The 23,778-nt window shown below is 44.1% G+C and overlaps 1 long non-coding RNA gene across 1 annotated transcript; it reads left to right on the forward strand.

Moving 5' to 3' along the window:
* Positions 1–755: 755 nt before the first annotated feature.
* LOC308177908 lies at positions 756–19,422 on the forward strand. Its single transcript, XR_013939483.1, has 2 exons — positions 756–790; positions 18,348–19,422. It is a non-coding gene; the product is annotated as an uncharacterized lncRNA (long non-coding RNA).
* The last annotated feature ends 4,356 nt before the right edge of the window (positions 19,423–23,778 follow it).

The raw sequence follows: 23,778 nt of genomic DNA on the forward strand, positions 1-23,778 counted from the left end.
CATCCTTACGGCTTCAGGTTTGGGTTGAAATTCAAAAACATTTTTATTATTTATTTTTAATTTGGATTTTTCTTCCATCTGTTTCTGGGAGACCTTGGCTGAAAATCTGTTTGAACAGGCTAATATTAACCTGTTTTTATAGTTTGAGGCCAAATTCGAGTGAGAACAACTCCTGAGATCTTAGAGATGTCACATACAGCCCTAGGCCTCAGTCTGCTTTTAAGTCTCATTTAATTTCACCTATATAGAAAGGCTGCCGTTGCAGACAGTTGTGGTGGCCTTATTGCTGGGCTTGCATAAAAGCTAGGTCTGTTTTGCTCTGTGTGTGTCTGCCTGAGATCTCGCTGCTGTGTTTCTGAACCTGCGCTCCCAGTGCCAGGCAGAAAGACCACCAGTGTCAGCCTGTCGCAGTTTCAAAGTCAGAAAACAGGAATATTCCCCCAGTACCCAAACAAATTTAAACAAACAAACCTTGGGCAGAGATGGAAAGAGAGGAAATCTAGAGTCTTTGCTGGGGCAAGAATAAGAAAGAAGAAACAAAGGGCCAGGTCTGGAGTTACCATAGTCAGACAGGAATGAAAAACAACCACCAGTACATTTATATCTCCTTAGAAGGGGGGAAGAAAACCTACTTTTAAATGGAAATGGAGATATAGGCTGGGCTGAATGACCCACAGCTGCCTTATGTCAGCAATGATGCAAACTGTTTGCATGCCGTCCTTTTTATAACTTCCTCAAACCCAATTTATCTTCCTCTGATTCCACCCTAAGTGATAGCCTATCTTGAGAGGTAAGAAAAGCACCTTGCTGAACGGCCTTGGAGGCTTGTTATCATTAGCAGAATGCTTAAATCCTTCAAAGCAAAGGTTCTTTAGGCTGCTATTTATTTATTTACTTAATTAGTGCTAGTTGTATTGAATGAATCCCCCGTCTTAAAGCTGGAAGGAAAGCAGCTGTGTTCAAGGACATAGCTACTGCAGGCCCAATGCAAATGGCAATCGTCCCTGTGGAAATCTGTGAAGTTACTGCTAGTGTGTGCCTTGACAGGTTGTTAATGGGGGAATGCATTGACCCAAATAGATGGTATTTTAGGAGACTGGCGAGATGGGTTTGTGTCTACAGGATGTCCTAGTAAAGAGATCAAAGCCAAAATGTTTTATCCAAAGTCTAGAGTGCTTTTAATGGTAGAAATATATATTTCCTGTATCTAGTGACACAATAAATTGGGTATCCACTGGGTATTTGGGGTTAAAACAACAATTTGGCTATGTTAATAATTTATACGTTGACACTTTATTTCTGATATTTCTTTCCTTTCTTTTCCCCTGCACGCTATGTAGAATAAGCAATGAGAAAATGCAGTAGAATCTGTACAGTTTAGGAATGGGTCCCTCTCTGCCTCAGTCTTTTTTAGTTTTCCTTAAAAATTTAAGTGTTTTTTTTTTTTTAATCTCTTCAATTATATGCAAACTGAAAAGCAACAAATAGAGACCTTGAAAAAAAAACGCAACAAACAAAATGGTGAGGAAAAAATTGTGGAAGCATCAGTCATTACATCACATTTGGTGGTAAAACCTAGTGAAATAGAGCAAAAGAGCAAAAGCCTTAAAAAAAAAACAACAACAAACAACACTCCAAATATTTCAAAGTGAAAAATTTTGGATGAAAAACTATGAGATTTTTTATAACTGTCTTTCTATTTGTTTAAATCTGTTCTACTGCTATCAAGTTAGCTTAGAAACATGAGTGTTAGAGTCAAGAGGTTCAAAATTCAACCTTTTCAACAGAAAATTGAATTTCCAGAAGGATTTCATGGTCTCTGGTAGAGCAAGATTGATGCTTTTGGGGAGTTGAGGTTTGGACTAGGTTTAGGGTTTTAAAGCTGAAATCTTGCACACTTTGTTTCTGTTGATTTTTGGCTCCACAGCAGCAAACATCTTGATCCATTATCTCGATTTGCAAAAACATCACAAAAATAGTTGCTTTAGTGAACTGTTGGTCCTTTTCCCATTTTAGGTTAGATGCAAAACCAAAATACCAGTGGCTAATTCTGTTCTTGGGATTTCACCCTGAATTTATCCCAACATTCAGAAGTGTTAATCTTCAAATATTTGGCTTTTACCTATCTCCAGTCAAAATATGTTTCACATGACTTCATCACTTAGCTAAGTAAATTGAAGGCAGTTAATTGTTTGTTTCTTTCTTTATTCTCAAAGTAATTAGAAGTTAATTCTCTCACTAGCTGAAACAATACTATGAGGTGGAAAAAAAAATAAGTTTTTTTATTACTACCAAGGGTTTTGTTATTGATTCTAACAATACAATTATGCCTGTCTTCAAGGTGATTCAAGGTAATAATGCCCTTTCTCTGTGGATTTGAGGTCTCACCAAACATTAATTGAATACCTCACCTAAGAAAAAAGATGGGCTAAAACTTGTGCACTACAGTGTATGTTAGTATTTCATCATCTTTAAATCTAGGCAAACTGGGGAGTAATACTGCCAAGGGAGATCTATACGTTTTGCTCTCTTGGCATCCTTACAGCCAGCCAAAAGAAGTTGTGCAATAGCCCTAGGGCCAGTGCTGGTGCTGCCCTTGCCTTCAGCAAGACCATGCTGGTGGTCTAAGGGCCAGTCTTGATCCCACCAGCTGGGACAGCCCTGGGCTGTGCCCTGTTTCATACAGCAGGCAGGACCCAGAGCAGAATGCAAAAGCAAGATGACAGGCCCATGTATGTTTAGGAGGAGGGAAATGTCTTTTTGTTTCCCTCCTTCCTTTCCCAGGTTTCCAGCAACAGCATCACACCATCATTGGGCCATGACATGGCTTACCCCTCCTACCGTGTGACACAGCTCTGGCCTTCCCTGGTACTTGCTATGTTTTTCTTCCCTCTCGCCACTTTGACCCTCATATACATGTTTTTACTGTGCTAGAAATTTCCTTTATATAGCAAAGAAAGGAGCTTTGAAAGGTCCTTTCAAATGCCAGAACATCAGAAACAGTGGAGAAATGTAGTGTGACATTCAAGTTTAGGCATGTTTTTCCTTTGACTGCATTTTTCATCTCCAGAGGAAAGAGGGACCTTTCAATATGGGTCTTATTGGGTGTTCATTTTCTTTTCAAAGGTAGGGTACTAGCTCTGCCATCCCCAGCAGTCTACGACCTCTATCCCTCAAAAAATCAGACAGAAAAAACCACCCATCATCATTAATCTTAAACTTTATCTCTGATTATTGCGTCAACAAAACAACCTTTTCTTATACCACCCTTTGATATGCTGGACATATGTCAGAAAGACATGGGCCATCCATATCTTATCTTACATTAAGAAGAGTTATCCAAAAATGTACCTTCATTACTGCGACAGTCATGTCAAAAAGAATCGATTTATTGTCAACGCATCTAACCTAACAATGTTAATGGACTCTTCAGACATCTTCTCCTTCTCATTTGTTTCCTACATGCCTATCAAAGAGACAAAGCAAGATAGTTACCAAGCTCTGGGGAGTGGTGTGTGTATGTGCTAAGAGAGTCCATGACAGCTCCTTGGGCTGCCTTTAATGAAGTGAGATGGGGCTGGAGGAGGAGGAGGAATCGGGGCGAGCTTTCTCCAGCACTAGGACAGACCTAGAGCGCTTCTGCTGCTGCTATATTTTCCCAAACTTTAACAGTTCTTTTGGGGATTAGTTAACAATGAGGTTGGTTGCTCTATTGGTTAGCAATATGTGGAAAGCATTTACCCGTGTTTCACCTCTACGTATCTATTTGTGGCTCTGATGCAGCCAAAGGCTTAGGCTGGTGGTGCTTGGTGCTGCTGTGAAGGATAGATGTCCTCTGGAACTGTCAGAAGGTGAATGTTTGATATTGGGCAGAAGTGTTTTCTACATTGTGTCTTTGCCAAGTCAGTCACTGGGAAACCTATTCTGAGAAAGGCTCTGCATTCCTGTTATGAATGAACTCACTTTTTGCCAAAGTCTGACTGGCTGTCTGGTGCTAATCAGCGGTAACAGGATGACCTTTGCAAGTGAATAGAGCAAAAGGCAATTTGTCTTATAGAACTTGTACAACTGTTATGTTTAATGAAACAACATGATTATAATCTTCCCACAAAGGCACATAAACAATTAAAGTAAATCTCCCTCACATGTTGCTAGGTGTTTACATAACTCATCCTTCTCCCTTATCGAATGATGTGTACAATGCACTCCTGACTTGCAGAACTTGGATCGCATAACTTTAATCAAACCTGATAAACAAATGTGTTTCCTATAATGCTGGAACAGCATCAGCACAAGTCAGCACACGTTTATTTATGCACCCAGGTTCTGTTTTAAAAAAGGCTTCCAGTTGCCAATATCCAGTATTTAAACAACCAGAGGGAATGCAGAAACGTATGCTATTTCTAAGAGTGTAGATACTGCTCACTCGGTGCGTGTTATAATCTTCACTTTGTCCCGGCTGCCAGTCTGGGGCTTGAGTTTGTAATCTGAAAGATGATTGAGAGGGCCAGGTTGTTGGCACCTGTATTTTTTACTTCAAGTCAAATCTATCATGAACTTACTTGTTTACAAGCATTTAGTAAACATGCACTGAAGGTGGAATGTGAAAAGTTTTGCTGTCCAACTCGGTGCTGTGCTGAGCTTGGTTCATTCAAATGTCATTTCACAGAGGCTGAACAGAATGACAAAACTGCTTATAGAACCTGAAGGTCTCAGTCTTGAAAGTTTTCTTTTTCTTTCTTTTTTTTTTTTTTTTCCTTCTCACTTTATGTGGGAAACTACAGAACTTACTTTCAGTGGACAGGAAAAAGTGTGTTAATGTGCCAACATCAAGTGAATTCCACGAGTCTTCTATTCATTAAACTCCTAGTTCCTCTGTATATAATTTATGTCAGTTCAGTTATGCTCCTCCAGGGTATGCCACTAAGAGAAAAAAAAAGTACCTGGTATTTAGCCAAAAAGAGGTGTTTTTGGCTCCAGAAATCAACTTACACCTACTGACAAAGGAAAAACAGGCATGTTTTGCCAAAAAAAAAAAAAAAAAAAGCCCACAAATAACCAGGCCTATTTTTTTAAACCCTACAGTTAGAAGGCATAACATTTACATTGTTCTTTAGAGATTCCCTTTTCCTAACATATGTAAAACAAAATATTTTCCTCCATGATCTGCCTTGTACATATATGATCCTGCTCATAACATCTAGTGGTGACTTCATGCTTGCAGAGGACTGCTCAGTGACAAATCTGAACCAGACTTGGGGCCCAAATACAGCACAGCAGCTGGGAGCGATCAGCTCTGCTCCCAGAATTTGACTTGGGCTCGCTGATAGCAAAGTTGGCCATTGGATACTGGAAGGCAGAATGAGTCCAAAATTCCTAGCCAAGTAGAGTAATGTTAAAAGCAAAGGGCTAAATTAATTCTGCTCATGGAAAGTACTTGCACTGCTAGCGAAACTTTGAGATTGCTGTTCCTCTCTCCCCTAGCTCTGGCCCCCTCCCCAAAACCAGCCGGGTCCTCCTGGGTTCCCTTGAAGGCTGATCTGGGGGCTGGGGAGAGCGTGTGAGGCTGATTCGCTTGGAGGCATCAGGTTGCACAGTGCCCTGTGTGAGGCTCACTCTCTAAGTTAATTATGCTAATTGGAGCACTGAGATTCCTCAAACCTGCCATGTTCAATACGTCTGCTTCCTCTTTGGCACAGCCCAGACCCGGTGCGGTACGAGACCCTCTGCAGCCGTACGGATGCAGGAGCAGATTTATGCTTGGAGAGAGGGACTGGCCGCTGGTCTGCCCTGTGATGGGGGGAAGGAGATGTGCTGCAAGAGTATCCGAACCTCATTTCTGAGGTCCTGGCTGGATCCATGTCACTTCCTCCGTAAATTCTGGCAGGCTCTAAAGCCTCCGCCATAAAAGAATGTGAGCAATGGAGAAACTCTGAAGACGGGTTCTGAGTGGGTGGGAGACTTGAGTAATTGCAATGTCTGATGAAAAGAGAAGGACGTATTTTAAAGTAACAACAAGGCCTTTCCACTGAAATAAAGTAATTCTTAAATCTGCTCCATTATGTGGGCATTAATCTCCAGTCTCTCCTAGGAAGCCAGTGGAGGTGATGAAGGCTGGTCAGAGGAAAGTGAGACCAGGATCTGGCATGTAAGCTCAGAAAAAAAAGGTGAAGAAGAGGAACATTTTTCCTTTCTCCAGGGTATTTCATTGACAGGCATTTGGATAAATCCTTTCTATTGAGCAACATGCCACGCTCCAGCCTCTACAGCCTCTTTTTGTGTCTTGTGTGAGTTCATCTCATGCCACCTATACAAATAACACTTTCAAACTGAATTCATAAGTCAAGTGACTCTGACTTTATGGTTTTAGTATGTGGAACAATCATGTTAAAAATATATCAAGGAATGTAATTTTTTCAATATAATTTCATCTATTAATTTATTTTAGGGGAACTCTGTTACACGGCATAAAGGAAACTATATGACGAAGAATTTATCTCTTGAGGTTGGAGTCCCCCTCATTTCCTACATTTTCATTCAATAAGAAGCTACTAAAGGGGTGGGTGGGGGAGAACCTTTCTTACTTTTGTTAGTTGTGTCCAGAAAAGTTCCATCTCTAATTTCTCATGGGAGGAACTAAGGAGTAGCTCTTCATAATGTTTAGAGGTTTATAGAGCTGGAGACAGTGAAAGCATTTACTGTTAATGGGTAGCATCATTTGCAACAATTGTCTGTGCTTTGAGAAGTTATATGGGTAAATCTCACTGAACATCAAATCCCATTCCTGTGGAAACAGTGGTGTAGACTGCTGAAGCGAAAAATACGCTATGGGAGGAAAAATGTGTTTAATTTCAAGAAACCTTACCCAAACATGTACGGGTTAAGAGGTTAGAGTCCTCTATGGTTTAAATGCCATTTACCTTGCTAAGGTGCCCTGGTTTTGATTTAATTTTCTTTTAATGCTTTTAAGGTAAAGCTGGAGATAAAAGAGCATGGTTCGGAGATCATTGGTGTCAATGGGAATTGCTTAATTCACTTCAGTAGGCTTTGGTGTCAAACTTAAATGAAGACATCTCATGAATTGGGATGCAATCTACAGCCCACTGAGGCCAGTGGAAAGACACCAGTTTTAGCAAACTTTGAAGAGGACCCTGAACACCAGACCAAAACGGACTACTGGGGTGGGGGAAGTTAGATGCATTTGCTCAGTCTTGAAGAGCAAAGCTTAAAAGCATATTCAGAACAAAAACCTGTTTTTAATGAAAGGCCATCTGTCATCAGACAAAACCCCATAGATTTCAGTGGAACTAATCCCAAATTGATGGAGAGTCAATATGGCCAAAAATCTGAACAGCACTTTCTCCTTCAGTAATTATTAATCAAAATATAGTCTTAGAACTGACTTTCCAGCTATTAAGATACAAGTTCAAGATGAGCTTCCCCTGCTCGTGCTGATGATGATATGGTCTGTACTGAACATGCCAAAGGAGCTGTAGAAGAGTGCTCTCCTTTAGCTGTTAATCAGCTTACCAGTTCTTGCACAGAAAATGCTGTATTCTGGACTATGATCCTGGCAAATAACCAAAGGGGAAGTGGATTTTCAAATGCTTATTTTATTAATCTTTAAATATCACCTCGCTAGGGCTCCAGGTGCTGAGTGGTTTATAATACTCTAAATTGTAATCATGGATAATTTTTAATCCTGTGCATACATTCCCTACTGTAACTGAATGGGGATCTCGGATACTGTGAAATGCAGAAGAGCTGCCTACCAGATCTGTTTCTACTCTCTGGCACAGCAACACAAAGGAAATTTTCTGCTAACCCATCAAGTCCTTGAATGATTGGTAAAATACCGTAAGAATCTGAGAGCATTTAAAAGGAGGAGAAAGATACAGAATCACACGTTCCTGCCCCCAGCACATCAGCCAAGTGGGACCTAATCCAACCACCCCCTGTAGTTAAATGAAGAACTTGACTAATTTTTGGATCAAACCCAGGTAGTGCACTGCCTCACATTAAGAGCAGTTCCACTTATCTTTGAGTTGTGTTTTCCTTACTTTGTTTCTGTACAGCTAGCTATTTGCTTGAGGGCTGGAGGATTCACAGAGCAACAATGTTTGAGTTTTTCACTGCTACTATCTTCAGTTTCAGGCACGTTTTAACAAGGAACTTGGGAGCTTTGCATTATGACATTAAGTTTATTAGGTTGGCACAAGAGATATTTACAGAGGACTTTGGCTCACCCTCTTTTCAACATTTATTAACTCAGGGGTACAAGGCACAGCCCTGATTCACCCATTGACTGTGGCTTCCTTCCAGCAGAGGGAAGCGGGTGTAAGTGATGATTTTTAAATTGCGGAAAGGATTGGATATAGGTCTGTTTGATTGAGGAATAAGTGTTGGCGGTAGAGGAATGGGTCTGGCAGCTGGCAAGGTTTGGGGAGACAGGGGAGAATTTCACTGCAAATTAAATTACAAGAGGATCTATGTGATAAAAGAAAGCCTCCTAATGGAGGTTAGTGCTCATTCCCTGTGAAGAGCCATCAAGGTTTGGATGGCTGGCATTTCTAATTCTGTTAAGTGTCAAAATCGATGCTTGATGGGTCTGTGGGAGCCAAGCAGTGGGCACGCCTATGCTGAAATACCAATTTGGTATGAGAAAGGATTCAGGAAGGGACTTCCCAGAATAAAAGAGTGAGATGTGTCTTGAAATTTAATTTGCTTAATAAGGTTTTAAAAGCATTAAAAAATAAAAACTCTAAATAGCAAGGCCATTTCCACCCTCCTAAAATAAACCTTGAGCTTCGTTTGCAGTTTTCCACTTGTAAGTGACACGTGTAAGCAGAGGGCCTGTTGTTGCAACCCTGGAATGCTCCCAAGCAAATGATGCTTCTTTATTGAAAGCAAATGAAGAAAAAAGAGAATCTGTCAAGGAGAGAGAACAGTTTAATTGGATTAAAACCTATGAGCATGTACAGTAGGGGAGGAGAGAGCTCCTCTCTCCCCGATTCCTGTGGAGAAGGCGAGGAGATTACTGGGGGGTGAAGCGGGAGCTACGCGGCACAGCACAAGCAGCCATCCAAAGCCTGGAGTTAGCCAGTGCAGGGGCCCCGGAGGAATTGCCGGCTTCTCTTTGGTGGCTGGGGAGTTCTCCCTGGAAAAGGGTGGCTGGGGAGTTCTCCCTGGAAAAGGGTGGCTGGCAGTGCTCATTAGAGGTAGCGCGGGTCTCCTCCAGCACTGAATGCAAATTACAGAGCAATGTTTGTGTTTGTGGTTCATTAGCAGTCAAGTGGTTTGTCCAAAATACATTTTGCTTTTTCTCTAAAGGGACAGCCTGTAGATTCAAGCCTGAGATGTCTTATGCATTTCAAATGACTTACTCCAGCCCTGGTCTTTCATCCCCACACTGTTATTTAAAAGAACCCTGAGTTTTGGATTCCTTTTCATCGAGGAAGCAGAGACTTTGCAGGGGAAGGCATAGCCATGCTTTACAGCCAAGGTGGGAGGATGCAAAAAGTCACCTGGTGTCTTGCTCTTGGGTTAAAATTCGGACAAAGAGGATCTTCACAAATTCAAAGTCTTATTGCAAAGCCACAGCTAATGACTTTGCCAAAATATTCCTGAGACCTTGGGCTGCTATCTCAGTATTATATCCCATAGACGAAATTTCTGAAGGGCTCAGCATTTTGGATGCTCTGCTCAGCTGCAGGTCCAGAGCCTTGGAAATGTGGGTCCTGAGCCGTCTCTTGGATAATGCTTGGGGCACATGGAAGACCACGCCAAAGTTGCAGTTCTGAACTCTGGATGTTAATGTAGGCTGAAACTTTGAGGCTGAGGTGTTGAGTTGGCCCTGAAACATTGCTACCCTGCACCCACCCTATGCCAGCAGAAGGGACGGAAAGTAAAACTTGGGTGCGTGCTTGCCCAGAGAGGCAGGGACAGGGAAGCGAGGAAATTCTGCAGGTCGGGTGGGGGAAGGGGCTTTGACTTGAATATGAAGAAGCATTTGGAGCCAAACCAGCAGCAGATTGTGGTACCTTCTTAATTCTGTGAGCCACACATGAATGACCTTTTTGTCTGCCTCTGCCTGCCTGCAGTGGGGGGTTCCCCCCCTGCCTTTCCCCACCACACACACTCATTGATAATATACATGTGCTAAATAGGATTAACTCTCCCTCATCTGCATGAGTTGTTCCTCTCCCTTGCACCACTCAACCCCCTCTCCCCTCCCGCACCCTTCAGCCCCCCAGCTCCTTCTGGAGCTCCATGTGGGCCTTGTGTGGAGTTTAGCTCCCTCATTGTAGGGCAGCTGGTAATGTGAGCGGGGCTGAAAAGCCGGCTGTCAGGCTCAGTGCTCAGGAAGAATAGGCGGACGTCTGCTCCGCAGCTTTCCCTTTGATAGACGAGGATAATCCCTGCTATGAGAAGACTGAGTCAAATGGAAAGGGAGAGCGAGTCCAGTGCCCTCCCACAGCCCCGAAGCAGCACAAATTGCAAATCCTGGGATTTGAGGGGGGGGGACAGCTCATCCCACTAAGCACCTTGTGATGGATCCATTTCTTCCCGGAGAGGGGAGGGAGGCAGCTAAGACCTTTTCGCAGCCCGAGCAGGGAATAGCTCTTTTCTGCCCAGGAGCTGTGGGCAGGGTGCAGGGGACAGGACCACGCTCCCTCCCTTTGTGCTTTCATCAGGCAACATTCGTGGCTGCCACATGCAGGGCTGGGACACGGGGTGGTGGCCAGGACAGGAGTGAGTCCTGAGGGAGAAGCGGTGGTGTTACAGGGCCTCCTAGGTGGCCAGGTCACAAGGCTCTCCTGCCAGTTTGGGAACAGGGCAAGGGGAAATACTGCTGCAGAAGTAGGAGCTGAGTTTTTGAATCTCAGTCCCAGTCTGTGAGATGTGAGAGGTTAATGGTACCCCACCTGTTAGGGACTGTCCCTAGGAGACAGTTCAAGGTCCCTTTCTAACCTGGACAGTCTGGAAGTTGGGTTCCTGTCCCTCGGGTGAGTGCCTCACCTCAGTCAGGTTGGTGTCTGTGACTGGATCTCACTTTCTACAAAATAGCTTTGAAAAGCCTTGATTGAGATGTTCATCTGTCAAGAAATGATGACTTAAAACAACCAGGAGGGAGCCTTATCCTTTTTTGCATGGGAGTCGTATGGGGCTGGCATTCCTTAGTGTGTACCCAGAGGTTTAGGACAATGTTCAGGCAGGATATTAAATAACTTTGTTCACTGATGTTTACAAAAATCTATGGTTTAGCACTTGGGCCAAGTGCTACCATGTTGCTTGGTAACACCCCTGGCCCACTGAGAGAAGAAAATGAGGCAGAGCCAGAACAAGAAAGGACAAACCAGTGAGAGGCAAACAGGGCTCTTCAGCTGAACTATGAATTTCTTTTGCATGTTCTGTTAAATCTGTTTAGCCGCTCTGGGTGCATCCAGTCCTTAAGATATACAGAGTTGAGTCCCAGGTTTAGGTCCAGGTTAAACACCTTGTTCCCTCACCTTCTCCAGTGCTGAATTTACCTGTACTCAAAGAACCTTTTTGATGCAAAAACATCATCTTCAAGACAGGTTTCCTGCAAGGTTTGCTAAGCCTCTGCTTCCAGCCCGGGAGGGCACCGTGGAAAGCTGCTCTCCCAGTGTTTTAGGGCCCGCTCTGCCAGATGGAGTTTGAAAATGGAGAGGCAGCACAAGCAAATGGGTGGCACTGACTGAGCACTTGAGAACCTGGAAGGAAATTTTGTTTCCAGTTCAGCTTTCAAAAGAGGCGAAAGGCCAAAGGCTTTTGCATTATTTATTCCAACCCATTTTCCCATCCTTACTTGAGGCTCAAACAAAAGTGGCCCATGCCGAGTTTTGCAGATGGATTAGCAATCAAGCATACAGCTGCACATACCTGGCACTCAAGCGCTCGTGCTAGCCAGCCTCCTAAGAGCCGATCTCATTTTTGCTTTTTGGGTGCGGGAATGTGGGAGTGGGTGGAAGGGCCAGGATGTGAGAAGCATCCACAGATGTTTTACGAGAAGGAAATGAATCTATAGTTTAGGCAATCTGATTTACTTGAATCTCCAGATTGTTTTCTTGGAGGGTTTGGATTTTATTTTTCTTAAGTTTCACTGGAATTTCTGATGGAGGTTTGGGCTGTAGCTTATTTTATTAGAATTGATTTTCCCATATCACTTTATATAGCCTTTGTCTCCTCTTCTTGAGGCCATCTTGATCATCTGGAATTGAGGCACTGACCTTTCTGTAGAAGCAATGAGAGATATGGCAGCTTCCCTCCAATACAAAAGTCTCAATTGTCATGAACAGCTTCATCTTTATCAACATCAATATACCTTGGAAGCATTTCCCTAATTAATTTCAAAATGTTGAGCTTCCTTATGATTAAGGACCTACCAACTGAATACCAGCTAACTACAAGCAGCTCTGTGTATCACCTTGCTCTATTAATCTAAGGGAACAATCTGCTGGACAGCAATCTCCCCACCAAAGCAATGAAGAGCTTGAAATACTGTCAGCAATTCAGGTAAAATTTGTAGGCTTGCTACAACTGTGAGCTTAACGCTGTTGAAAGTCTTGCATGTGAAACCTGGCTGACAGCAGGCTCAAAACCTCACGCTCCACATATGGTTCCACCTAGCATGGACAATGAGTGCGGCAGTGGCTGCCAGGGTGGAGTGAGATTTCAGCTGAGATTTTGGCTTTGTTCAAATCCAGACACTTCAAAATGCGAATTCAGAGAACGTAAAATAGAGTAAGTTGGAAACAAAAAGCAAGGGGCTGGATTTGCCCAAGGAATGTGATGTGGAGAGGTGCAATGTGGCTTCATGGCAAGGGGTTTTCTGCTAGCTTTAGAATGCCCACTCCAAAAGAAATGCTTTTCCACATGTTGTACTAAGCAAAGACTGTCCTCTGCCGGGTTTGAAAGACAAGCGTTACAACGAGGTGCATAAGGTGCTCTTTCTGCAGCCAAATCCCTGTCTTTTTCCAGGTGTTTTGAACTGAGGTCAACAAAATCTTTCAGGAAAGATGCTGCATGCCTGTATGCACACACCAAGTTGTAAAAATCTGTGAAACTTTCATGGAAAACGAATGGACAGGCCTCCCTGTAATGCAAAGCAGCCTGTGTTCTTTTTGCACTTGGAAAACTTGGAAATAGGAGTGAGGTCTGTGTTGGCACAGGGAAAATCTTGAATCCTCACAGCCAGCAATGCTGGCAGCCGGAGATGATCATTGTCAATAATATGCAGGAAGATTGAGCTCCATTGTTGCGGTTCATTATTAAATTACATAATTTTCATTTTTTCCATCCTTAAGATTTACCACTTAAAATGGTTTGTCCTATGCAATCAGATGTGATCCTTGAGCCTCAGCTTAAAAAAACAATAACAATAAGCACTCTGTGGAATGGAAAAATAGAAAGAAAATAAAGGGACTATATAGTAATTCAGTTAAATGTGAGTAGAATTTAGAAAAGACTTAAAAACAAACAAAAACAACACCAAAAAACAAAATGAAACTGAACTGCATCCAGATCGCTGCTTTGGATGCACAGATATAGCCTCTTGGCGTGAGGGTCAACCCAATCTTCTTACCCCAGGGAGAAATACCTCTGACATGGAGGTGGGTATCGGGAAGATAATTTTCTCAGGTTCCGTACTAGCTGTTTGATGAGAAATTTGGTTGTAATTTAATCTCCCCAGAATAGTGTTTTGCAGTGGACTTCAAGTTTTGACTTGGTGGCTCCCTATGCCTCAGCTGGAAAGAGGTAACTTAAATTTTAATTAGTGCAAATGACTGCAATGATGTCTGTGAAAGCCGGGATGTGGATACTCAAACGTTATTAGTTCAAAGCCAGTAGAATTGCTTGATTAACGTGGCTGCTTTTCACAACATAGAAAGCAACTGTGGGGGGACTAAGTTGAACACTAGCAGGGAAAGAATCTGAACTGCCGAGTTACAGCTTCAAGCAGCTAAGACCAGTTATCCTGCTCCACCAAAAAGTAGTTGCTAATGGCTCCGTGCATGTGCCCAGATGCATTTTTCCATGCCAGCAGCTCTCTGTTTTACAAACTTGTGTGCTGTGAAACGTTACTGCAATTCATTCCCTGAGATTTCAGCTAACCAAGACTTTGCTGTAGCTGATGCCTTTGGATGCTCTTCCTCCTGGATCCAATTTGTGCTGGTTTTAATTTGGGAATTTAAATCCAACATCTCTGCTTTCTTCCGCACTATTAATGAAAGGTCTTATGGTGTCTGAATTTGGATTTCCAACCTTGATCCATTTCTAACTGTGGGAAATAATGTGATTCAGTAGATATTGGAAAGACAGACTCTGAATGCTTATCTTCAGCCCCTCAGCTTGTTTGATGTTTTCCTTCTTTTGTCCAGCTGAAATGGAAGATGTGTAGATGAGTTGGTGGTGAAGGATTAAATTTATATCCCATAGACAATGTAGGGAGAGAGTAGAACAGATATACCACTGTGGCAGCAGGCTGAAGCTCGGGTAGAGATGGCAGGAAATGTGAGAGTTCTTCCAAAAGCCATGGCAGGGATCATATGTGATTTATTTATATATTTCCCCCAATGGGGAGATTCTGACCCCAGAAATCCCAAGTGAAGAGAGGAACGATGGAAGCGAGCGCACATATTCTGCAAGGGGAAAGCAGGGGCAGAGTTTTGCCAAGGCAAGCAGCTTTGCAGCAAGGATCTAGATACAAACTAGCAGTTCACACAGGAAAAGTTGTTCCGCTTTTTCTATCTTTCTTCCACCTCCTGCCTCTTTGTTTGGTTTTGTTGCATTGCTCCTGGGACGTTCAGAGTGACAATAAGGCAATTGTTCCTTCATGAACAGGGCTCAATGAAACAGTGCAGAAAAAGTGACATGGCAAGAAAATATGACAAATATTCTTTACTTCTGTGCGGAATACTACCATTTCCTCAGTACGTATTCCTGAGCAGAAAAATATCCATCAAGATATTGATTTTAAACAGGGTGTTGCCAATTGTGTTTCTCCTTTCTGGAAGTATAAAGCTCAGATCTCTCCTGCCTGCCCTGTAAAGAGAAAATGCACCTAATATCAATTACATTTTTAATCTCTAAGACCTAGTCTGTGAATGTGTTTGTGTCTATGTATACACACAAACTGTTTTCCCTTTGTCTTCCTATCCAAAATGCAAAAGCATCTCAGATGTTGTGATTCCTCCAGGTTTTTCCCCTGTGGGAGGATGGAAACATGTAACATTATCTTCTAGCTGCCTCCTGCCTGTCTCTGAAATTAGCATTTCAGTGACTGAAAGGTAGTTAGTTTGCACACACACACACACACAAAAAGAAAGAAATAGAGGGTTAGTACAAGGCTGACACTAATAGTAATAGGAGATAAGGGAGAGGGTACGGGACATGTTCGATTACTAAATGAAAACCGTGATTTTACCAGGCGTGCGAACAGAACAATGAAAGGGGCTTTTACAGAATGAATTAACTCTTTGGGTTTCTGTAATTAGCTACCTCAGGAAGGAAAAGCCTCAAAGGGCACATTAACCATTAACACAGAGTTAAAAGAAGGCTCTTTTACCATCCTAAACCTGTGGTGTTGTGTTTTTTGTTTGTTTGTTTTTTTGAGTATTTCAGTTTTTATTTCTGATGTATTCTCCAAGGCAGAGTGCATACACCCCTGGATGCTGAACTGAAGAACAACGCTGATGCTCCGATCCCACGTTAATTAATGGAGTCTGTTGTTTATGGCTGTCGTGCCAACAAATCACCCCTTGTGCAAAAATTAATCTCATCTCCTCCGTGGGGCCGTGGGGCTGGGTGGCTTGGCTTCGCCAACAAAGGCTGGAGCTGAAGCGCCCACCTCCTGAGAGGGAGCAAGGGCTGGAGCTGCGGCCTGGCAGCCGGCCTGGCTGGGCTCAGAGGGGCAGGAGGCGGAGGGCAACTGAGGACAGGAGGCTGCTGAAAATGTTTTGGCCTTCCTCCTTTCCTACGAGACTCCATTTCTGTTTCCGATGGCTGAAGACACTTCTGTTCCAAATCGGTAACAAAAGGCTTCCAGCCTTCTCCTTTTGCTGTTAGAAAGTTTGTTTCTCTTGCTACCGAGTAGCAGAGAGGGAAAAATGGTGGAAGTCTTGGTCCTGGCTCTTTCTTCCCAGCTGAGTTCTGTTCAGAGCCTGTAGCCAGGGGGGAAGATTTGTTCTGTGCAGCTTTTCTGAGCAGAAACCCTCAGGGAGCTGCCGGCTGCCTATGGAGATCAGAGGGACATCCCCGGCGTGTGCCGGTGTCCCTCAAGAAGCTTCACAGACTGGCGCTGCTGGTGGCCAGCGGTGTCATGTCAGGCACCGGGCGGTTACTGACAGTGAACATCCAAATAATGCATCGGGGTGGACTTAAATAGCTGCTTCTGGAAGGGACTCGGTCATTGGGATAAGGGCAGGTGCAGAGGTGGGAAGTCCCTGGGATTTTTCTTGGATTATTTTTTTTCTAGTTTTAATTTTAAAAAGCCTGAAAAACTTCTAAAAAGATCCCGAGCCAAACCCATAGGGGATAGAATTGAAGGGGGAGGGACCATATTTTTGAAATCCCACAAGAAATGTTGATGACGTTGAAGGAGGAAAAAAAAACAAACTTTTTTTTTCCCCAATGTGCTTATTAATTAGGCAGCTTTAAGATCGGTCCTTGCACAATCCACCCTGCTCCAGTAGATTTCAGACACTCCAAAAAATAAAATGTCACTGTAAAGATACACAAACATGGTAATGTTTCTACTCTTGGGTGTTCCAGTTCCAGCCGGGTTGGTGTATGGGTAGAAATACTGTGAAAAGCTGGATCCTGCTGTGCTCAGTGGATGGCTGGTTTGCTCAGGCTGAGCTTGTTCTGCAGTATATGGTGTACGAAATTGAGTTTCTCTGTATTTTAGGAAATGAGTTAGAACAGTAATAAACAGTCCTAAACTTTGAAATATTCAGAAGCTAGGTCTGTATACAAACTTATTAGAATTACTGCTTTACTCAGGAGCTCTGCTTGGGTTGTGGAGGTTCCCCAGCACTGCCTGTGATTCAGGAGGTAGGCTGGGGGAGGCACAGGCAGTGCAGTCTGTGTCCATTAAAAAACAAAACAAAACAAAAAAAAACCACTTTTCTGCAAAGTGAGGGGAGGCCTGGGATACTGCGGGGCAGGAGTGAATCAGTTTTGTTTTTGAAGGAATGTAATAGTTTCTGACCTGTGGTGGAGGAACAATGAATCTGGCTGTCCCCTTCTGGAGCAGAGTGCTTTCCTTTGGTTTTGCCACCATATGATCGTGGCTTACCATGAAGCCTGAAATAGATCTCGGCCCCTTCTCTGGCATCTCGTATCAGGACTGGGTAACAGCCTGGCAGCAACTGGGTGAGACTGGATAACACAGCATGTGTTATCCCTGCTGGGATGGTGGCTTCCCAGCTGGCCAGCAGGGACAAGCCGGTACTGTCAGCTGTCTTAACCTGTTACAGGCACCCTCATCTGCCTGCACTGCAAACGGTGCTGACGCAGGGGCTCTGCTGGCTGCGGGCGCTCTGCATCCAGCAGCAGCCCAGGGCTGGAGCTCCCATAAGCTCATATCTCGCATGGGACAAATCTTGGCATCCCATGGAAAACCCAAGGGAGAGGAGGGCAGAGCCCATGGGGGTGGTTAAGTCTCTCTCCTGCAGTGTCCCCTGCAGTGGGAAATGGGGCCACTGGCCACCAAGCACAGGCAGTCGTGCCCTCTGTGCTCAGCTCTTACAGCTGATGTAAAGGAAATCAGCGTTACCTGCCTCTAGCAACTCGGGAAGGAAGAACTTTGGGGGGAAAAAGTAGCTTTTTAAAGACGTTATAATAATACTTCACTTTTCCCCCAAAGGAATTAAAAATAAATGCTTGTTTAGTGCTTGAATCCAGTAGTTAAGCAATGGATGGTGAGTTTATGTGTACATCTCCTGGGGGTGGATGGTGCTGTTTGCTCTGCATGGTGAGGAGCCAGGCTCAAAAGCCACGTGAGCATAGCGTGGGGCTTGAGCTCTGTTGAGGGTAAATAAGCAGTTGTCTGCTTACAGAGATTCCTTTATTTTAGCTGGACCAGGATTCAGATGCCTGATTTTAGGCACCCGTTTGGAAAGTGAGTGGGCCAGATGCAAGACTTGCAGCTTCCACCAGTATCTGAGACCCAACACAAAACCACAGCTTCGGAGGATGGTTTTTAGTTTTCCCTGCCACAGTTAAAAACATTGCATTTAATATTAAACATACATTTATTTTTAATCCAGAAGCCTGTCTTTCTGCTCTCAGATAACCCATTCGTAACGGGTTTTTCATCCAAGCAGGGGAAAGAAATACTTGGTCCTGAAAGCCAGCTCCGTAAAGAAACACAAAGAGCATCTTTCTGAATAGCACACGAGCGTGAAAGGAAACGTGCGTTTGCTGGAGAAATGGAATCATTTGTGCTCAGAGAAGGGAAGGAAAAAAAAAAGCTTTTCAAAAGAAGATCTGTGACTGAAGCTCTCCAGAACTGTTTAACCTGTTGGGGATATTTAGCAGATGAATTCTGACCCACGTTCTCCACTTTGCTGTACCCTGCGACAGAGCGACGCGGCATCTGCCGCTTGTGTTCCTCTCCAGACACGCTCACAATGCCGGAGGAAACGGGGGAGAAAATTATGCAAATTGCTCTGAGCAGATTACTTTGACCAGCTGCTCTTCTTCCTCCTCAATCAAAGGTCTGCCTGGGAAAGCCAATCTAGATTATATATGTCAGTCGCATACGCTGAGGCTGCTCCTCGGGCTCTCGCTTTCTTTCTCCCCAAACGGGGAGAGGTAAAACACGAAGCGCTAAGGCTATCAAATGCTCCAAAAGAGGCACAAGGGGATGGGAATTCCTTTTGCTTTTTGCACTGTAGCACCTTGCCAGGCCGCTTGCTGTTGTTTTTCAGGGCTATTCCCAGGGAAAGGGGTTCATCTCCATGCTAGCAATTATTGAATTTTATTATTAAGCATGATGAAATATAGCAGAGAAAAAAAATGAGCAAAAAGGCTCCCTAGACAGTGTGTTCACAGCATGGCCTTAGGTGGTGTTATTAAGCGCATGGGTTGAAAGCTGAGTAGATTTACCCTATGCAGCCAGGGGTGTTGTTGGCTCTTTTTTTTTTTTTTGGTTGCACTTGCAAAGTGAAATTTATTCATGAACACAAAGCAGAGGCCAACCTGCTCCTGCTGACATGTACCCAGCACACCCCCCAGATGTGGCCGTGACGTTGCTCCCAGACAGACCGAGAGCCTCGGCCGGGGCAGGCTGTGGCTCCTCTCCCTCCCTGCCCTCTCCTGCCACACACTGCGTACCCTGCACCTTGAACAGTATTTGGTGTCCTGACGAGACTCCACAGCTTCATCAATGTTTAATATGTTTTTCGTTTACAAATAAATAAATAAATAAATAACATGCTGCCACACCAGAGAGCACCCAACCCCGGCAGAAAAAAAATACAGTCCTGTCACAGTCTCGTGGCGAGCCAGATTTCACTGCATTAAATCACCATTAAGATTCTCTGTAAGTTTGATGGAAACTTCATTTCTTTTTCGAGTCCCATATACAAATCAAAGAAAGTCCCATGTTAGCATGTGATAAAACACACACGCATAAATATGTGAGCTGAACGTTGCTGCAGATCTGTTGGGATGCATCCTCCAGAGGGTGCAGTTCCAGTAAGAGAGCCCTTACTGTGGTTTAGAGAGATTAATAATTCTGTTGCCCTGGTTTATTTTCTATCGGTCCTATCCCATAGATTTTTCCCAGCGGATGCCAGGGTTGCTGAAGATTTTAGCATTTCAATACCCATCCCCTCCCCTGAATTTCTAATCCGATTCAGCGAGGCGCTAGGCAGGCGCTGAGGAGCCTTTCCCAGCAGGCACACGCGGAGGCTGAGAGTTGCTTTGCTGCTGTGGGGTCTCAGAGCGCGAGGTTTGGCAGTCTGGCTCACTTTTTGCTGGTTTTACCTGTTCTGTGATCCCCCGGTTCGTATGGGAATGGGTGTGATGAGCGTAAAGAGAAGTTAGTCAAGCAAGCAGCATTTAGAGAGTGGGCTAAAGGTTTCTGGCCAAAGCTGTGTGTGCCGAGATGCTCAGGGCAGTCAGTGCCGAGCTCTCCCTGCTTTCAACCCACACTTGCCAGTGGTGAAGGTGATATTTTTTTCTAATTTGAACCAACCAAAATTATTTTATTTTTTTGAATCATTTGGTGCAAAAAAGTGCAACATAAGTAAATACAATTGAATGCAAAATTCCTTTTCCTCCTCCCCTTCTTAAGCTGTGTTTTTAAGTGGTATCTAATGAACCCTAACATTTTTCAAGAGTTTAAAACAGCCACGGTTTGGATTTAGCCTAAGAAGTATACTAGTATCATTTAGCGGGATTATCAGTTGTTATGTATTTCTTCATACCATCCTCTTACCATTCTGTGCAGAAAATCTTTATAAAAAGGAGACAGTGACAAATAAAACCTGCTGTATGCTTGCCCTATTATTTCTGGATTGCCCATAGCACTTGCCTCGGTGGCACGCAGGATACGCGCTGACAACAGAGCAGTCCGAGGGACCGGCTGCTCCGTCTAATTTCTGTTTGCTGCCGGATGAGTCTGAGCAGCCCGAGCTCAGGGAGAAGCTGCAATTATAGCTGTGATCTTGACACCAGAGTTCACCTGCTTTTCGGGAGAAGTTTGCGGAGGTTTGGAAGCTTAATGAGCTGCAGCTAAAGCAGGGGGAGCTCTGCTGCTACTTCTTTCGGGGGGTTTAAGCTCCTCGGCACCTTGCGGTCTTCAGTTTTTCTGTTTTGCTCTGGGCCCACAGAGTGCCCTTTCTCGCTTTATTTTACCTAGCATTGGCTCTATTCTGCTTTAGCAGGACTGTGCTGTACAGAGAATTGCTGCGGTACATTGATGGAATGAAAGTTACTAGTTTAAAAAAAAAAGAAAAAAGAAAAGAAACAACCCTTGAGATACGACGAATTAGCTGCAATTTTGGTGGTAAAAATGGTCTCTCGTAGCTGGCTATTAACTGCACTCTGGTGAATACATTTTCATGCAAGAGACAGTTTGCTATTTTAAAGGAGTCTCCTTGAGACTTGATCAAGTTATTTTCGAAAGTTTGAGGTATTATGAGGAGGTAAATCGTACTGCTCAGTTTTATAGACACATATTTTTTAGTTGCAGTTGCCTCTCTGTGTACACTCACTGAAGCTGGCTGGGTGGGTACCGGGGGAAAAGTGAAGCAAACTACCCTGAAGAAACTGGAAAAAATAGACATACTTTCCTGTTACTCTAGCATAGAGGAAGTATGACCTTGTATTTCATGGTGCTGTGGAGTAGGCTGGAAATCTCCCCCTCGCCAGCACGCTTGCATTTCTAAGCTGCAGCCAGGATTCTCCTTATCTTTTATGGCGCACAGTCACCGACGTGCCATTACGGGTCATTTGTCAAAAAACTCCGCTTGCTATTTTTGACACACAGTCAAGAGTTTCTTTTCGCTGTTGTTTTATTTTGGTTTTAGGCTAACAATGAAGGGAGAAATCCAGCCAGCATGGTAGCTCAAAGTTAAGCAAAGCGATTGCCTGTGAGATCAACAGCTCCAGAAGAGGAAGGAGCAGCAGAGGCTGGAGCCGGAGAGCCCGTCAGTGGGCAAGTAGAAAAGAATGACCGGTCCTGAGTGAGCACGGGAGATGGGCATTACTCAAAAGCCACTGATCAAAACAATCAGTAATTGGCAATTCAGCGGAGTGGCTAATGATTTGTGCGTATAGTAGCAATTCTCTCACCTGAAGAAAGAAGTTTCTTTTGGGATCTGTACTAAAGTAGCCCAGACTGTTTCTGCAGGTAATAGGAGGGCATCTCAGATGCAGTAATGCCATCGGAAATTTGAAATCCGTAAGGTATTGGATCAGCCTGTATTTACCGTGTCTCTGCAGGGAACCTTAATTGCCGAGAGGAAATGACTTGCCGGCATTTGTGCTTGCCTGCTTTGACGTTATTTCATCATGGGCAATGTTTTCCTTGTCTACTTCCAGTTTGTTTGGGCTGCGGCATCAGTGGATCGCTTGCTCACTCCCAGTTAGCCCAGGCTGGTGCCTGGCTGGGAGACCTCCCAGGAAACTGAAATGTTGCTGTCATTTCTACTGAACCAAGGGGATTGGGGGGATTACTATTGGGTCTGCTGCATCTTGAATGATACGTGGTGAATTACTTGTTTGCATTCAGTTAGTAAATTCAGGGTAAGCTTCTGTTCTCTACCTATATTCTAACTCCTGCCCTCCCTGAAACCTGTAATTTCAGGCTGATAAACTGTATTTCAGTGATCTATGGCTATTTTTTCCTGATGTCCATTCTTCTTTGCCTTCCCTCCCAGAATTTACTGTATTTCACTATGGAAAAGTCACTAAACAGATCCATAAAGTTATAGACAGCTGGATGATGCTATGAGCTCGTTCTTTCTTGTTGCACACAGGCATTAAAAAGTTGGATCTTTTTTCATATGTGGTCTTGGGGAAGGTGCTAACTTAATACAGAGCTGCTCAGTTGAAAAGCAGTCTCAAACCTGGCCTGTACTGCTGGAAGGGAGCACGGGACATGCAGAAAGGCAGGAAGTGGAAATGGAGGCTTGTCATGTCGCAACAAGGATGACCTGGTGCCCCTTCTCCTTTCTTCTGTCCTCTGAAGTGTCCTTTGGATCTAAAAGCGAATTTATCACGGTGGCACACGGCTCTTGCTCTCAGGATGCCTTGTGAGTTGGACCTACATAGGATGTGATTTTTTTTTTAATTCAGGAAGCTGTGTGTGGCACTGTTTTGCTCAGCCTATCACCCTGAAATGCACCACGGTCTGCTTGCTGAGTTCCTCACTGCTTTCCTCTAGTGCTGAAGGGCAATGTGGATTTTTCCCATTATATTTTCAGATGCACAAGCTGAACTTAGAGCTGGAATCAGTGGATGCAGCTTTTCCTGGCCTGCAGAGCGAGCTGGTTTGACAGGAGCATCAGCAAGAGAGAATAAACATAGAAACTTCTTTACCGAAAGGGTTGTTAGGCATTGGAATGGGCTGCCCAGGGAAGTGGTTGAGTCACCATCCCTGGAGGTCTTTAAAAGACGTTTAGATGTTGAGCTTAGTGATACGGTTTAGTGAAGGACTTGTTAGTGTTAGGTCAGAGGTTGGACTGGGTGATCTTGGAGGTCTCTTCCAACCTAGACGATTCTGTGATTCTGTGAAAGGCAGCACGCGATCAGAGTCACCTGTAAAGCACACTTTGTGATGCTTCGGAGCAGGATCTTGACAAAAGCAAGTAAGCAAGGTGTTCTCCCTCAACCTGGTGCCATAAACCCCTCCCTCTCGTTTCCCTGCCCCCTCCCCAAAATCCACAGGAAGGCAGTGAAACCTGATAGGCAGCGAAGTCAAAGACCTGTCCTGTTACCAGGTTACCCACTGCTAAATCTACAAGGGACTTGGGGACATTGTGTGTGACTGAACAAGTGACTGTTCTGTCCTGGGGGTATAAATCTAATGCGAGCTTGTCAGCGTAAGCCTTATATATTTATGGGAAGCTTTCAGAGGAGCTGCATGGGATCGGAGTTTCTGTTCAGCTCTGAGACAGAGCTTCTCCTGGCGTGGCTGTGAACAGAGAGGCATGTCCCAGAGCCGGGCTGCTGAGCCCTGAAGAGCAGCAATGCATTTGTAATGATTTGTCACTTCTGCAGCTAGCGTAAGGGACCGGGAGT

Source organism: Anser brachyrhynchus (assembly GCF_964034855.1).
Source record: "Anser brachyrhynchus genome assembly, chromosome: 14".
Taxonomy (NCBI): domain Eukaryota; kingdom Metazoa; phylum Chordata; class Aves; order Anseriformes; family Anatidae; genus Anser; species Anser brachyrhynchus.